General features: G+C 37.6%; 3 pseudogenes across 1 annotated transcript; all 3 read left to right on the top strand.

Annotated features, from left to right (window-relative positions):
• The first annotated feature begins 320 nt into the window (after positions 1-320).
• Positions 321-4,302, top strand: LOC143573032 (protein NDH-DEPENDENT CYCLIC ELECTRON FLOW 5 pseudogene; annotated as a pseudogene). The gene is made up of 3 exons (XR_013142357.1): positions 321-776; positions 2,310-2,753; positions 4,108-4,302. The product of XR_013142357.1 is annotated as a protein NDH-DEPENDENT CYCLIC ELECTRON FLOW 5 pseudogene (transcript).
• Positions 4,303-4,577: 275 nt separating this feature from the next.
• On the top strand, positions 4,578-7,337 carry LOC143573031 (cellulose synthase-like protein D4 pseudogene; annotated as a pseudogene).
• Positions 7,338-8,669: 1,332 nt separating this feature from the next.
• Positions 8,670-9,490, top strand: LOC143573015 (NADPH-dependent aldehyde reductase-like protein, chloroplastic pseudogene; annotated as a pseudogene).
• Positions 9,491-15,246: the final 5,756 nt, after the last annotated feature.

Below are 15,246 nucleotides of genomic sequence, written 5' to 3'. Positions count from 1 at the left end.
TTAATGACCAGACTTAACAAGATTAGTGAATTCGGGTTTATTTGCAAGTGAAATGAAACCACGTGAATGAAAACCACAAATTTGAAACTATTGGATTAAAACCGTAGATTTGGACAAACCACAGAAACAAAAACCACAGTTTACTCTATTAAAATTATATATCAACAACAAGCTCGTTTAAACTTACGAGCCATCTCGAACTAAATAAACAAAATTCTGGCTCACACTCGTTTATTAAACAAGCAATTTATAGTCTAAAAATATCTACACTTTATAAAACTTATAATAATATCATCTTCCTCAAGATATGACACACCACAATGGCATTGGCTACCATTAACATCAACACCTCCATCTTCTCCTCACCCTTCACCCCAAAACTCACCACTAACCCAACCCACCTCCACCTCCCAAGAGTCTCATCAACTCCATACACCACCTACCTCGAAACCGAGTTCAGTGGCCATGGGGCCTCATTCACGAGCCTTGGCAACAGCTGTGTTGTCAAGCTGAGGCTAAACAATGGGAGTTCAGCCACTGTTATGGTGCCAAGTGGACTGGTTACGTCTTACAAGGCGCCCATGTGGCATGGTGGGCTGCTGGAGTTGTTGCATACGACTGTGACTGAGGATGGGGGTGGTGATGGTGATGGTGATGGTGTGGTTATTCGTGGCGGTGTTTCGGTTGAGTTTAGATGTGAGGGGAGTGGGGTGGGGTGGGGGCCGAGGGTGTGGGATGTTTGGAGTGTGGGGGGGAGTCCGGATGAGTCGGTTCGGGTTAGTTTTCGGGTTTTCGTTTGGGATTGATATGTTTGGGTTCGGGGCCGGTTTTGTTATTAACCAAAAAACGAAAAAACTAAATTTAACTGAAAAAACCAATGCTTTCATAACCAAATCGGACAGTGAACCGGATGGGTAACCGGTTGGACTGGCCAAACAACTTTGGTAAAAAAAATGACAGGTATGACTGAAAAAAAGATTTTTCCAAAAAAAAAAAAATTCATAGTAAACCAGTTCAACCGGTCCGGTTTTCCGGTTGAACCAGCTGAGAGTGTGGGATGTTTGGAGTTTGGGTGGGAGCCCGGTTGAGTCGGTAGTTTTCGGGTTTACATTTGGAATTGATATGTTTGGGTTTGGGTTCGGGTTTAGTTTTGCGATTAACCAAAAAATGAAAAAACCAAACGTAACAGGAAAAACCAATGTTTTCATAACCAAATCGGACAATGAACCGGATGGGCAACCGGTCGGACTGGCCAAACAACTTTAGTAAAAAAATGACGGGTATGACTAAAAAAAAAGATTTTTCAATTTTTTTTCATAGTAAACCATTTCAACCGATCCGGTTTTCCGGTCGGACCGGCCGGTTCTCTGGAGAGAACTACAAAGAACCAGACAGGTCATTGGACGGAATCCCGGTCGGACTGGTCCGGTTCGGTTTCAACAACATTGGAAAAACCCGATTTTAAGTGATTTATAAGAAATTAATAAATAGTAATATAGTATGGTCTAAATATAGGTTTGGATCAAGTACAAATTAAATTAACGTGTTACTGTGCGAATCAAGTAGTGTAATTATATATACACCATAGTGTAATTATAGTGTAGTGTAATTACACTACGATGTGATTGCATAATTACACTACTTGATTCATATAGTTAGCATGCTTTTTTAGTTTGTACGCTAACTTTCACGTCTAAATATTGTAGGCTAAGAAATGAGTGATTAATCAATTAACAAAAACGTTTAGGATCAAAGTTTCAGGCCCAAATAAAATATTTTGGGCCATTTTTCCGGTACAAAATTTTCGAATTTGGTAAAAGCAAAACTGAACCGTACCCGTTTCAGAGTTGCATAAATCGGGTACAGGCGGTGATTAATCGCTAACCGATGGGTTGCCGATGCGATCTCAACTAATTAGCACTAGAATCGGTAATCGGCCAAAGGAAGTCAATTTTCGGTCAAAGCTGGTCAAAATCTTTGAAGTATTTAAAAAATTAAACTTTATTTATCCAATCAGATTAATCGTTATTCGGTACCTACCGTCCCACTAGTGCCTAGCAATGTTTACAGCACTGCCCATTGTAAACATTCAAAACCGAAAAGTTTTCGAAAACCCTAAACCCGAATTTTTTGTTTGAGCCCAAAACCGACCCGTACACACTGCTAACTATAAATAATCAATCTCAGTATCTTAACATAAACCAAAGCTTTTGAACTAAATTTTTTGTTAGCACATTACAATATGCATTATGGAGTTTTATTTATTTGTCTAGTAAGAACTAAATATGCATGAGTTGATTATATTGTAGGTAGAGTTGATCAGTAGCAATCCAGAAGACAAAATAAAATTCAAATACAATATAACTCTGCAACAAGATGCAATAACCTCAGAGGTTGTAATAACCAACTCAAGATCATCACCACTGCAGCTAACGGGCTCGATCATCGGTCACTTAGCCATAAGCACGCCGGAAGCAGCCTATGCACTCGGCCTTGATCGCTCTAACTACTACGTTAAGCCACCGGTTTTCTCAAACTTCAGCATTGTTCCTCCAGATTTTAGTAAAAACGATTCGGGTTGGGTTCAGTCGGGGTTCAAACAGCTTTTTTCAGGCTGGGGAGTTGGAAACCGGAGAGATGGGTTGAGTGATGAAGAGGTTGAAGGTGAAGAAGAGGATAGTTACAAGCATTTGACTGAGAAGTTGAGTTTGATATACACAAGTGCTCCTAGGAGTTTTACCATCATGGATAGGGTACTTCTCTTAATACACACATAGTTTTTTTTTTTTTTTTTTTAATGCCTAATATACATGTTTTTACGGTCGGGCCAGGAACTATGGGCGTGCGTGGTGCGGTTTTGGGCTAAAACCAGTTTTTGAAACCGTTTGGTTTTGGTTTTCGTTTTTCGTTTTGGTATCGGTTTGGTTTCGGTTTTTGCCATTTGGGCTTGAAAATTTTAGGCCGAAAAAAGGTTAGACTGAAAATAATTAATTTAGGTGTAACTAACTTTTTTTTTAATTTTAACTAAGTGACTATTATACGTTTGGTCAAAAATATCTGAGTTACATATTTATTAAATTCTCATAAATTACTTAAAATAAAATATAAAAAAGTAAAAATCTAGAAATTCTGTTCGGTTCGGTTTTTTCAGTTTTTATTACATGGAAAACCAAAATCGAGCCATAGGTTCAGTTATATGATTGAGTGCTATGTGCCTTATGTCCAAGGCTTGATGAAAACTACTATCGAGCCGGGGGTCTCATCGGAAGCAGCCTCTCTATCCCTATGGGGTAGGGGTAAGGCTGTCTACATCTTACCCTCCTCAGACCCTACCATAGCTTGGCTATTGGTGGGATATACTGAGTACGATGATGATGATGATGATGAGGTTCAGTTTTTACAATTACATAAAACCAAAACGTCGGTTTGTGTTTCGGTTCGGTTTTTCCAGTTTGGATTTTTCAGTTTTTCTGGTTCTGAATCCGTTTTTTCGGTTTCTTGTAAACCCCTACCAGGAACAAGGTACACGACCGGGTCTGGTTAAGCCTCTTTGAACAGACTAGATACTGGTCAGACCGGTTGAACTGGTGAACCGGACCGAGTAGTCATACCGGATTTCATTTTTTTTTTGGCTCTTTTTTTCTTCAAAATCTCATTTATTGATTTATTTAGTATTTCAGGCTCACTATTTCATTTATTTAAGGTTTTTTATATTATTAAAATTGCAAATTCATACCAATACATTAATTAGTTTCATATTTTGTTATGAATTACTTATATGTGGTTTTAAATTTTTTATAATTTATGGCGCTATTTTGTTTATAAAACTTGTCTGACTAGTGGACCGGTAAGACGACCAGTTCAATGACCGGGTATGATAACATGTTGAGAAAAAGTAATTTTTTTCATAATTGGATCGGTTTCCAAAACGGATGGCGTCATAAATGCTTTGGAAAATAAAAAATGTATATGTAACTAATTTAAAATAAAATACGAAACTACTTTATATTCTGGCTTTGATTTGCAATGTTAACAAAATACGGAGTCTGAAATAAAAGAATATACGAAGCATAAAGTAATAAAACTTTTACGCGCCATATCTTGCAGGGTAAAAGGAACTCAGTGGTGGTGGGTAGAGAAGGCTTTAATGAGTTGTACCTTTTCAGCCCAGGCTCGAGCCACAAACCATACGGCAAATACTCGTTTCTATGCGTCGGCCAAGCTGCATTGCTCAAACCAGTCACCATAGGTCCGGAATCCGAATGGAGAGGTGTGCAGCATCTGCACAACCCAAATTCTTAAGTATGTGTACATTTTATTTTACATCTTATGCATAAAACATTTTGTCAAGTTCTAATAATAATAGTTATAAATATTATTAACCCTTCATTTTGCCTCTAAATGTTTCTGTTAAGTTACTATTTTTAGAATACAACATGAACCAAACAATAATATCTTCCTGCCAGTCTGTAAAATTTCGGTTTGCATATCGAACATTCAACCCGAGAGTTGCAGGCTTAATGTTTGCATAGAATGTTTTTTAGGTGCATTATGCAGGATGCTAAGAACCGTATAAAATGAACAATGCTGATGCGCAGGGTGGCGGTGTTGATGCATTTGGAGATCCGACTGATGAACCGTGGCAGCCGCTCACCCAAAGAATACCAATACGATCGAATATCATCACCCCGTATAGATTATTAATAGCGGTTCGCTTTGTCGTGTTGTGTTTCTTTTTAACGTGGCGAGTTACACATGTAAATGATGATGCAGTGTGGCTATGGTTCATGTCCATTACATGCGAGATTTGGTTCGCGTTTTCGTGGATTCTTGATCAAATCCCGAAACTTTGCCCGGTCAACCGTTCGGTTGACCTCGAGCTGCTTCGTGATAAGTTCGAAACGTCTGATGAAACGACAAACCCCGAGGGTCGGTCTGATCTTCCCGGGCTTGATTTTTTTGTGTCGACTGCTGATCCGGAGAAAGAGCCGGTGTTGGTCACTGCCAACACCATTCTCTCGATCCTGGCGGTTGAGTACCCGGTTGAGAAGCTTGCTTGTTACATATCCGATGATGGTGGTGCGCTTTTGACCTTTGAGGCAATGGCCGAGGCTTGCAGGTTAGCCGACTTGTGGGTCCCGTTTTGTCGAAAACACAACATTGAACCGCGTAATCCGGATACTTATTTTTCGTTGAAAGGTGATCCGACTAAGAACAAGAAACGGACGGATTTCGTTAAAGATCGGAGGCGGGTGAAACGGGAGTATGACGAGTTTAAGGTGCGGATTAATAACTTGGCGGATACAATAAGACGAAGATCGGATGCTTTTAACGCGAGGGAGGAGATGAAGGCGATGAAAACCATTCGGGAAAGTGGCGTTGACCCGACCGAGCCAATAAAAGTCAAACGGGCCACGTGGATGGCCGACGGCACTCATTGGCCCGGTACGTGGTCTAGCCCTACCCGTGATCATGCCAAAGGCGATCACGCGGGTATCTTACAAGTAATGCTAAAACCTCCTTCCCCTGACCCGTTATACGGGTCAGAGGAAGGTCTGGTTGACTACTCGGGCGTCGATATAAGATTACCCATGTTTGTATACATGTCACGAGAGAAACGCCACGGCTATGACCATAACAAGAAAGCTGGGGCGATGAACGCGCTTGTGCGTTCCTCTGCGGTCCTGTCAAACGGGCCGTTTATTTTAAACTTGGATTGTGATCATTATGTAAACAATTGTATGGCGGTTCGAGAAGGAATATGCTTCATGATGGACGGCGGCGGTGAAGACATTTGCTACATTCAGTTCCCGCAACGGTTTGAAGGAATCGATCCTTCAGACCGTTACGCCAATCATAACACCGTTTTCTTTGATGGAAACATGCGGGCCCTGGACGGGGTCCAAGGCCCGTTCTATGTGGGAACGGGCTGTATGTTTAGACGCTTCGCATTGTACGGGTTTGATCCACCGAATCTCGGGATCGGAAAGAAGGGGCATGATGGTACCGAATCAGCTTCCGAGACACAAGCATTGAAGGCTACTGACTTTGATCCGGACCTTAATGTTAATGACTTACCGAGACGGTTTGGGAACTCGATACTTTTGTCGAATTCGATACCTGTAGCCGAGTTTCAAGGCCGCCCACTTGGCGACCACCCGATGGTCAGGTATGGTCGACCGCCTGGCGCCCTTCGGGAAGCCCGTGAGCCGCTTGATGCCACTACAGTTGCTGAAGCTGTATCTGTTATTTCTTGCTGGTAATGAAACTTTTTTGTTAATGAAATTTTATTCATTTGGTCAACCATGGTCAAACTGTTTCGATATGTTAAAAGTTAAAACCAAACCGTTAAACACAGGTACGAGGACAAAACTGAGTGGGGCGATCGAGTGGGTTGGATATACGGGTCAGTGACCGAGGATGTAGTAACGGGGTACCGAATGCATAACCGCGGGTGGCGGTCAATCTACTGCCTAACAAAACGAGACGCTTTTCGTGGCTCGGCTCCAATAAACTTAACCGATAGGCTCCACCAAGTCCTTCGTTGGGCCACGGGCTCAGTTGAAATATTCTTCTCACGAAACAACGCGTTTCTAGCGTCGAAACGCCTTAAATGGCTCCAACGTTTAGCGTACCTAAATGTTGGAATCTACCCGTTCACGTCTCTTTTCCTAATCGTGTATTGTTTCCTTCCCGCGCTCTCATTATTATCGGGTCAATTCATTGTGAAACATGTCAGTGCTACATTTCTTATATTCCTTTTGTTGATGACATTGTGTTTAATCGGGTTGGCGGTTTTGGAAGTTCGGTGGTCAGAAGTGTTGCTCGAAGACTGGTGGCGAAACGAGCAGTTTTGGTTAATATCGGGTACAAGTTCGCATTTAGCTGCGGTCATTCAAGGGCTTTTGAAGGTGATTGCGGGGATCGAGATCTCGTTTACTTTGACCGCGAAGTCGGTTGAGGACGCGGACGATATTTACGCGGAGCTTTATTTAGTCAAATGGACGTCGCTCATGATCCCGCCTATTGTTATCGCGATGCTTAATGTTTTGGCGATGGTGGTTGCGTTCGCGAGGACGATTTATAGTGTGGCCCCGCAATGGGGGAAGTTTGTTGGGGGCGCGTTTTTTAGTTTTTGGGTGTTGGCGCATTTGTACCCGTTTTTTAAAGGGTTGATGGGGAGGAGACGGAAGACGCCCACGATTGTGTTTGTATGGTCCGGGTTAATCGCGATCACGCTTTCGTTGTTGTGGGCTGCGATTAACCATAATGCCGTTCCGACAGAGCCAGCTGCCGGAGCGTCTAATTTTGAATTTCCATGAAAGAATAAAGTTTTTGTTTATAGGCTTTTTAGTTTTGTTTTTTGGTTTTGTATGTATTTTAGCTGCAAATATTATTATTAAGGAATGTATTTTAGTACTTCTTCAATCATGAGTTTTTGTTAATATATAAGTTTTGGGCGTTAAGATTTATACTATTTACTCATATAAGTTATTAGCATTCATATTCAACTCTTTGGCCACATTCCGTGCCCGGTTCGTGATTCGGTCACAAAGCAGCATGAGGTGTTCGCGCTCTCCCTTTTCCCACATCTCGCTCTAGCAAGGTCAAGTTTTACTCGCTCTAAAGGCGATCTCACTCTTAACAAAAATAAAAAATAAAATAATTGTATGTCCCTAACTTTATGTTATACTGATTTAAAATAATTTACAACATCCTGATTGTGATAAGAATGCGTCCGTTGTTCCCCAAGGCAAACAAAGTTATGTTTCTATTAAGGATGAATCACGCTAACGATAAAAATGTAAGTTAAAAATGTTATTAATCATAATACCAGTAAAGATTAATATCGATCAACGTATCATAATTTAAATTATTAATATACAATTGTTTGTATAGATTTATTAAAAATAAAAAAAAATAATTTATAATAAATGTATAATTAATTAAAGAGTATTAAAATATCTTTTCCAATTACAAAACTTTTTATATTTAGATATAGCATAAACTCAACGGCCTATGAAAAAGAAAACTCAAATTTCTTGTTTTATTAATTTTATATGCATTGATCATTAACTATGGATATCAGTTCAACTGTTCTATGAATGAGAACAAAAATAAGAATAATGGAAAAAATTTGTAGTCATACAGACACGCTTTTTAAAAGATATATAAAAAATTAATAAAAAAATCATAACTCAAAATTTAATAAGAAAACAAAAAAAAAAGTAAAAAAACATAACATAGTGTTATATTTTTTCGGCATTGTGTTATGTTTTGCGATCTATTGTGTCTTTTGTTAACTTTCATCATTGTGTCTTTTTGGCGTTTTGTTAATGATAATGACGGGAAATTTTTTCGGTTTCTGTTTATATTTTAAGTTATGATTTTTTTTAATTATTTTTTTAAAAGTTTTTTAAATAGTCATAAATCATTCTCAAGACTTGTATTTTTTTTATCCCTTTGTACCCATTAACTAATAGTGACTTAGGAATTATTTAAAACTTTAAAATAACAATAAAACTTATTGTAGTAACATTATTATTCAAAACAATATAGTCACAAAGAGTCATGCATGATTGCATGGTGACTTAAGCAATGACGAAGATTAATATCAAGCCACCAATGCACCTATTAATATTCATACCTCAAAGACTCAAAACTCATAACTAAAATCAAACATTACTTCATGGCCGGTGAAACAACCACCCCATCTCCGCCCCTCCTCGACGGTCGTGTCGCAATCGTCACGGGCGGCTCTCGAGGTATCGGCAAAGCCATCTCCCTCCACCTCGCCTCCCTCGGCGCAAAACTCGTCATTAATTACAATAATAATTCCACTCAAGCTGACACAGTCGTGTTAGAAATTAATTCCAATTCCAATTTCAGTTCCCGGTCAGCAATTTCAGTCAAAGCTGACGTCTCTGACCCCACTCAAGTAAAATACCTTTTTGATGCTGCCCAGTCAGCATTTGACATGCCCGTGTACATTTTAATAAATGCCGCGGGCGTGATGGACCCCACGTACAGTTTCATATCGAATTCCTCGTTAGAGGAATTCGACAGGATCTTCAAGGTCAACACACGTGGCGCGTACTTATGCTGCGTGGAGTCCGCGAAGCGGTTAAAACAAGGTGGTGGAGGCAGGATTATTTGTCTAACGACGTCATTAGCGGGTGCGCTAAGGCCAGGGTACGGGGCTTACACCGCGTCTAAAGCCGCGGTGGAAGCAATGGTGAAAATTCTCGCGAAGGAGTTGAAAGGGACGAAGATTACGGCGAATTGTGTGGCGCCCGGGCCGATCGCGACGGAGTTGTTTTTCGAAGGGAAGAGTGAGGAGATGGTTAGTAAGTTGGTTGATCAAGTTCCGTTGGGTCGGTTAGGGGTGCCGAGTGATGTTGCACCGGTGGTTGGGTTCTTGGCTAGTGATGCTGGGGAGTGGGTTAATGGTCAAGTGGTTCGGGTCAACGGTGGGTTTGTATGAGTGTTGACTTTGTGTTAGTGAGTAGTTTTAAATTTTTAATTAATGTTGAAAGTTTTAAGATGTTGAGTAAACTGTGGTTTTCGTTTCTGTAATTTGTCTGAATCTTTAATTTTAGTCAAACAGTTTTAAATTTGTGATTTTCGTCCCTTTGGTTCATTTCACTTGCAATTAAACCCGACCTCACTAACCCTAATAAGTTTAATTGTTAAACCAATCAGCGTGCCCTCATGTGAGGGGTAATTTTGTCTTTTTTCTCTCCAAATAAACCCCAACCCTAATTCGCAAGCCCCTTCACTTAAGAGGCTGAGGTGCATTTGGAAACAAAAAAGGACAAAATTGCCCCTCGCGTGAGAGGCACGCTGATGGGTCGGGTTTATTACAGGTGAAATGAAATCACAGGGACGAAAATCGCAGATTTAAAACTATTGGACTAAAACCGCATATTTGAACAAACCACAAAGACGAAAAAACGCATTAACTCAATTTTTAATGTTGAAAGTTTGAAGACGTTTAATTTTCTAATGTTTGCATTTGTTCCAACGTTATGTGTCATAAAATATATTTAAAACAAAGTATTTTGGGTATCATTGTGTGACTGATTCGGATCAGAAGCGTGCTCGTCTTCATATGGATTATGGTAATACCGCGTTATGAATCAAAAGTACGCATGTCATCCTTTACATAGGGGTATTCTGGTCGTTTTCCTGCTATGCAACCAATGGGCTTTCGGGTTTGACTCGTGGCTGCCTAAAAGCCTAAACAAAAGTCGGGTTCGCATCAAAGCCATCACCATCATCACGAATCATCCACGAAAGGATTCTCGAGTTTGGCGACTGGTGGGTTTTTCGCTTCGGCCTCTGGATGCCTAAAATCCTCATGAAAAAACATCGTTGAGATTCCTCGGTTCGATAATTAGAGGCGACTTCGGCACTGAGAATATGTTGTGTTGATTTGTCCTTGGAATTTGGAAATCACGCGGTTTCGAGTTTGGAAGGTGAAAATGAGAGTTGGATGAGAAAGAGTGTTTCAAGTTAAGAATTTATTGTCATTGGAACAAGACCATTAAAAATATAGCCGCTAGCTATAAATATAGATGTTAGAAGTATAATATAATTTTACTTTAAAACTTTAATTAAAAATTATATTAAGAAACTCATATAGCTCTACAGGAATCATATACATTGTCTCGTATAGTTCTATACAAGTCGTACATGACACAAATACACTAATGTGACAGAGTATTGTTGTGACGGATTAAATATAAGATGTACGCCTCATATAAAACTAAAAGAGTTGTATAAATGGCATATAGTGAAATAGACTCTCGCCTTTTTAAGGCTAGTTGTTACGGGCTTCCAGGGACGCCAAACAAGTGTCCCTCATCCCTTTAACATCCTTAACACCGCACCATGTGAGTTAAAGGAGCCATCAAGGGCAACAACGGTATTCCCTTAACGCTATCTTCACTTTATGGTGGGTGACGTCCACCTCACGACAACCAATCAAACTTTTGTTTTTATTTAATTCAAGTCACATGACACTAGTTAAAATTTCAATGACTAAGTGCAATGACATAAGGCCTTAACTAGTAAATAATAGTTAGCCCACAATGTTAGAAATAACCCAATTATGTGGCCATCATGATCATTTATTTAATGTTTATCAAGATGACATAACTATATGTCCATATACATTTACTTGATGGAAGTAATCGTAATAAGTTAAATGGACTTTATGATTTCCCTTTAGATGTCTTTCAATGGAAATAATACAAAGAGTTCTATAACCGATCATCATTATTGATCATTACCATGGATCATTAGTAATATAAAACCAAAAAAAGAACACCATTGAGAATTATCTCCCAACTCTCCATTACTCAAAAGCATCATAACGGGAATCAGTACGATTTCCTTATCTTCATCTTCATCAAGTTTTGAGAAATTAAGAACACTTGATGTAGTTATATCGCTTACAACAACCCGTAATGGCATTGTAATATGTTTTTGAACTGAAGGAGATTATATAACTAACAGATGATCAATGCTGAAGAAATAGTTTGTGTTTGATTAATTACGAAATTCCCACCGTCTAATTCTTTTATTCGTACGTTTAGTGCGGTTTTTCTATTTGTATTTGATCCAAGGATCCAATTACAATAGAGAGGCAGGTAAGCGGGCAACAAGCTGCGCCGCCACCTCCTTTTGAATGGCAAATCCAATCCTGCTGAAAACAAAGTTATCGCTCTTTGGCGTTGATGAGTTACTGTGCACGGCCCGCTGAACCCTTTTTAGAAACGTAGCAGCATCTGGGGCAAGACACCCAAATGCATTGAAAACAAAAGGAATGAAGACAAATTAATTCTCGACATAAGCCTTTTCGTGTTTAACAATTTTTCCTGATTATGCCTATAACGCTTAACTTGAATTAAGATCCTTTATCAAAATTCAAATTAGATATGTAAGTAAGGATCCCTAAGAAAACGACAGTGCAATAGAGATTAAAAATTAAAGTTGTAACTCGACTTCCAAAGGAGTCCCAGTTGACCTCTCGAAGAACACATGTAAAAGTTAATGACCCAGCAACAGTCTCATAACTCTTTAATTTGTGAACTGTAAACTCATTTACATTTTATTTTTCCAAATGAACAAACTATAAACTTACTCTTTAATTTCATAATTTGTGATCTATAAATTTATTTACATGTATATAGTTTTTATATGATAAATGCAAAAAACTATTAATACATTATACAATTTAACTGTAAATATGATGTAAATCATTTGCCTTTTGTTAAATGAATTTTTTAAAGCAAATTGAAAATAAATAATCCAAACGTTTGTGTATTGGCCGATAATAATTATAACTTTAAAATCATTACCAGTTGTTCTAACTTTTAACTATTTTTGTCTTAATGGACATCTGTTAAAAAACACTTAACTCCGTTAAGTTTTTTTTCTGAGTTTCAAACCGATGTTTTGGGGCTTTTAATCGGAAGAACGATACGATTCGACTGATGTAAAACTTATCACGAAACAATGATTCAAATGACTTGATTTTTGTTAATTGGAAATTCAAACACCCGAATTGAAACATTGTTTTGTCGTTTGGATCACCGTTTCGTGATAAGTTTTATATCAGTAGAATCGTATCGTTCTTCCAATCAAAATCCCTAAAACATTGGTTTGAAACTCCGAAAAAAACTTAACGACGTTAAGTGTTTTTTAACGGAGGTCTGTTGAAACAAAAATCGTTGAAAGTTGGGACCGCTGATAGTGAACCTTCTATAAAGGCTAACATGTATAAAACAAAAGGGAACCTTCTAACCGGAAACAAAAATTCAAACATACAAGGAAAAGAAAATTAAAAGACTAAACCAGTTAATAACAAAGTATAAAGGAAACTTAAGTAAATTGCACGGATCGCCCGTATAATAAGTACAAGAAATTACATATGTTAGATTCGATGATATTTCTTTTAATAATCATTTTTCATCTTAACTTAAAATATAAACATATTCATAAGAGAAAATTACTGTTTGCGTCTCTGTAGTTTTAAAGCGGAGGCACAATGAATTCCCGAAATTTTTTTTGAACTGGTTGAGTCCCTGTGGTTTCAAAAATGAACCATTTGAGTCCCTGCTGTTACTTAACTTTCAGGGTAAACTTTCATTTTACTGAAACCACAGGGACTCAAATTGTTCGTTTCTGAAATCACGGGGACTCAACTAGTTCAAGAATTTTTTCGGGAACTCATTGTGTCTCCGCCCTAAAACCACATGGACGCAAATAGTAATTTTCTCTATTCATAATTACCCCACTCTAACCTCTCTTTGTTGTTGGTCACCATCTCCGTCTTTTAAGCCAACAATTAAACCATCATAAGAAATTATATTAGCATATCGCATAAATATTATGATAACATGTCAATGAAATGAATACAATTTACTTCAATGTGAATTCATGTGAAATATATTTTTCACATTTTTAACGCACCGTCAACCCATTTGGTTTCTAAAGAAGTGACAAGTGTGGCACCAACGTTCTCTTAGGAATTCTGTAATGATTTAACAAAAAAAAAAGTGAAAGAAAACCGCCGTTTCCTCCACCGCTACAATGGGCAATGCCTGAGTTTTGGAATGTCGTAATGGCATAGTTGCGTTTTGGAGATGATTTAGTATCGGGTTCATGCTCCAATACAAGTGCTATAACAATACGATGCTTTAACAAAATGTGTATTAAGGTATAAAGAGTGATATACCACATAAAAAGTCACTATTTTTTCACCTATTTTTGTTTGTTTATTTATAAATTATAAAAATTCATTGCCATGAACGTATCGAAATACCACACCTTATTATTATTATTATTAATAATAATAATAATAATAATAATAATAATAATAATAATAAAAGAAAACTATGCAGACAACAATCAATCTCCACAATAACTCTCCATCTACCAACCATATTCCATGCATATATAAACCAAGTCTTCAAGCCTCATTTCTTCACCCACAAATGAGTCAAATGACACAAACATTGTATTAGAAAACTCTAATGGCTTTTTGATATCTTCATTTTTAGTTGTCCTAGATTGGTTACAAATCTACATCTACGGATGACCCAAAGTGATGACGTTTTTCCAGGCTTTAATTTCAAACATACTTTGCCTATAACATCGTCTTCCTAAGGTATGATACTATTTTTTTCTTACAAACTAATTGAGTTAATTTCATGACTAATATCTTGGAGTCTTAATGTGACAATAATTAATTGAAACTGAGTTCAAACCATTCAAGATTTCACCCAAATATTAAGAACTAAGATCGTAGGAATGAAATCAAGGAAGATTAGGAGCATTGTGTGACAATCAGCAAAATTTAGTAACAAAGGTAACCGTGATTATGTAATAAAATAATTAAATAAATAAGATTAAAGTTTTTTAAATCCAAATTTTCAAAGTTATGAGAAATATATTAATAAATGTTCAAAAAAGTTTAATTCGCCGCGTAGCGAACGCTGCACGAAACGACCTTTGGCGATAATTTAAAAACTGAAAGGAGTTCAAACGTTTCAGGAAGAACTCGAAAAATTATAATTTTTTATGAAAATATTATTATATTAGTAATAAGTTATAAACTTAATTTTGGAATACTCGAATCACGAAAATTAGAAAATAAGCAATCAATAGCCAGTAACAGTTTCGTAAAAATGGTTTCTTTAGTTTTTATTGTCAGGAATTTGATTTCGTTTAAAGCCTGACAAAAATTACTAAAAAGGAATCCGATTGATTATCTAAAACTTGTAATACATTAAACTAAAACTTCTAACTTTGTCTAAAATCCAACAAAATCACCAACCCTTTCACCTCCCCAATACGTTAAACTAAAACTTAGAACTTTGTCTTATGACATGTATATACAACTCTGATGAATAAATGAAAAGTCCAAGTTTTGGTTTGAAAATGATTATTTTATTGTGATTGGCTGAGCGACTTCTGTCACTACTTGAACGACTTATTCAAAGTTTTTCGTTGTTTAATTTAAGGTTTTCGGAGTGTGACGGAAGTTGGTATTAGAGCCAATAACCGAGTATTCAAACTCATGTTTTTCCTGCCTCGCGAAGCAAAAAGGTAAAAGTATAAAAGTTGGACTATATATAATTTTGGTTATTTTATTACTACTAAAACTTGTTTACATGTCACATATGTCATCTCCTCGTAAAGTCATAGATATATCAGACTCAGAGAGTTGGCTCAGGG

This window comes from Bidens hawaiensis, unplaced genomic scaffold (assembly GCF_021521415.1).
Source record: "Bidens hawaiensis isolate Kalapana, Puna unplaced genomic scaffold, B.hawaiensis_p1.1 tig00026186_1, whole genome shotgun sequence".
NCBI lineage: Eukaryota > Viridiplantae > Streptophyta > Magnoliopsida > Asterales > Asteraceae > Bidens > Bidens hawaiensis.
The sequence above is the reverse complement of the archived record's forward strand: the minus strand, read 5'-3'. Positions and strand labels throughout refer to the sequence as shown.